Consider the following 2,379-nt stretch of genomic DNA (forward strand, 5'->3'; position numbering starts at 1 on the left):
GTATTGCGAGAGAGTACAACGTTTACCAGGAAGAAAACGGAACCATGTCTTACTTCCAGCAAGACGTCCTGCAGGTCTTTTTGGGTCGTCTGGAGCTCCGCCTGAACCACATGGGGAAAACAATTTGCTGTTTAATCTAAGTACAGAAAATGTGAACGGTCTTCTTCTGTGGAATATTTATATTGCAATCCATACTACAGTATGGGATTGCAATATATTGTTTTTCCTTGGTTTCTTCTTCTCCTGTCAAATCTTCAAATGGGATTAATTTTTTTGCATTTTTTGGCCAAATGAGCTGAAACTTGGCAGGGTGGTAGAAATAGCAAATACCCCCAGACGTTTTTTTCACTTTCTTGATAGAGGCCTTAGAATTTATGATATTTAGGGTTTTTGGTCATTTTTTTTACGTAAGTATTAATGATTGTTGTTGTAGGTGTGTTGTATTTGTGTCCTATCCTTTCGCCTCCTGGCTGTATGTATGAGGATTGTTTTACGCGATGGCTGTTTGTAGGGCATTGTACACACACACAAGAAACGTGATATCTTGTGACGAGTGACCTATCATAATAAATGTTTATCATTGATTAGTTGAACTCCTCTACCTAAATAAGAATGAAGGTCTTGGCAAAGAAAGCATTTGTCATAAATTATGTAAATGAAATGCAATGTATCTATAAACTGTCCTCATAATCATGCAAATTAGCCCCTGATTTGCATGACTACCATTTAATTATGTAAGGTTTATCTGAAGCTATCTACATTCCAAACATCATGAAGATCAACCCAGTCACGAGTTAGTCCCCTCTAAAGGGATGATGCAGCTACACATGCCTGTGCAAAAATTCCAGACATTCGGAATTTGGGTAATTCTTGTCAAACGGACTCTCTCTATACTATTAGGCTAGCCCCTGAGGCGTCGCCAAAAAGAAGAATCTATTGTTCGGTATACCATAGTCTTTTCTTTACGTTCAGTCATTTTCTCAGCCTTCCTGACATCTTACAGGACAAAAAACCCAAGAAAATTAGAAAACTCATTTTTTGTAGTGTACAGTGTGCATTCCATAATGAAGGATTTTTTTTGCCAAACGTTTTTTTATTCGCGAGATTGCAATTTTTGGGGTTCCCAGAGGATGTAATCAAATCAACATATTGTTGGCCTATATTGTTAACCTACCTCCTTCTGCTCTATCTTGGACTCTAAACCATCGATGGTTGTCCTGAGGCCCTGTGAACATATGTGACAAGTCTTTGATTAGTGGGTGTGAAAACAGTACTGTAAATGCTCACACACAGTCAGTCGGTGGAACACTAGACCAACGAGTCTAGGACGTTCAGAGGCAAACGTTAAATCGTGTCCCATCCTTAAGTCTTACGTAAACGTCTTCTGTTTGGAGTACCTTTTTCTAGAAATCTGTGGAGGCGAAAAATTGCCAACGTCACCTTTACGGATTCTTTTCTTTCATTGCAATCAATTTACGTAGACTATACTACTTCGTATACAAGTGATGTGAAAAATGACACTGACATTGAAGGCTTGCATAATTACAGATAGACGGACTAAAATCAGGAGACAAGAAGACAACGGATATGAAGAGCAAGTGTCAAATCAAACATTGGTACTGACCTCTAGTTCGGCGTTCTCAACCTTTTTGGACGCCTCTACAAAGTTTTCAACAAATTCTCTATCCATCCGGATGGTCTCTCTCAAGTCCTGTGTGACAACACCACGGTTAGTCTCGGAAAGACCCTTTTAATGTTTTAATACACACCCGGCCTGCTTCGAGAGTCAAAGTCGTCGGACGGTATTCTTCTTTTCGCAAGTATCCTTTTGCGAAGGTCAACCCTATCTCAGTTGCTGTAATATAGTTTTAGACTATATTCCTAACATTTCAATAGAGGCTTTAAAGCAGGACATAAGAATTTTCTCTTACACGACCAGTTTTTCTCACCTGCTGACGTTTCGATGTCTGTCAGACATCTTCCTCAGAGCTTCTGAGAAAATGTTAGCAGGTGAGATAAACTGGTTGCGTAAGAGAAAATTCTTCTGTCCTATGATCTGCCAACCTGATGAAATTATTTTCGTAGGCATTGAAGTAGTTTTAAGAACTTGCCATTTCGCATTATGTCATAAAGCTGTCCGAACGTAAAGCCCCGGTCACAAAGCGCGTACGATTCCTTGCGATTCCTTCCGATGCGCAGTATGAGCGCAGTGCGTCGTAAGTCGGGGGAAAATCGGAAGCAATGGTTTAAATATATAAAGCCGTGGTCACAAAGCGCGTAGTGCATCGTACGATGAGGTCATAAGAGCGTTCCTGTGTCAATCGCAGTAAATCGGGGAGCGTCGTATGACGAAAAATAGAGCTGAAATGGATTTTGAAC

At 40.1% G+C, this 2,379-nt stretch overlaps 1 long non-coding RNA gene across 1 annotated transcript; it reads right to left on the reverse strand.

Moving 5' to 3' along the window:
* Window positions 1-53: 53 nt before the first annotated feature.
* Window positions 54-1,848, reverse strand: LOC118408192. The gene is made up of 3 exons (XR_004830272.1): window positions 1,625-1,848; window positions 1,175-1,225; window positions 54-101 (listed from the first exon to the last, which is right to left on the reverse strand). It is a non-coding gene; the product is annotated as an uncharacterized LOC118408192 (long non-coding RNA).
* Window positions 1,849-2,379: the final 531 nt, after the last annotated feature.

The sequence above is a fragment of the Branchiostoma floridae genome, unplaced genomic scaffold (assembly GCF_000003815.2).
Source record: "Branchiostoma floridae strain S238N-H82 unplaced genomic scaffold, Bfl_VNyyK Sc7u5tJ_1560, whole genome shotgun sequence".
NCBI classification, from domain to species: domain Eukaryota; kingdom Metazoa; phylum Chordata; class Leptocardii; order Amphioxiformes; family Branchiostomatidae; genus Branchiostoma; species Branchiostoma floridae.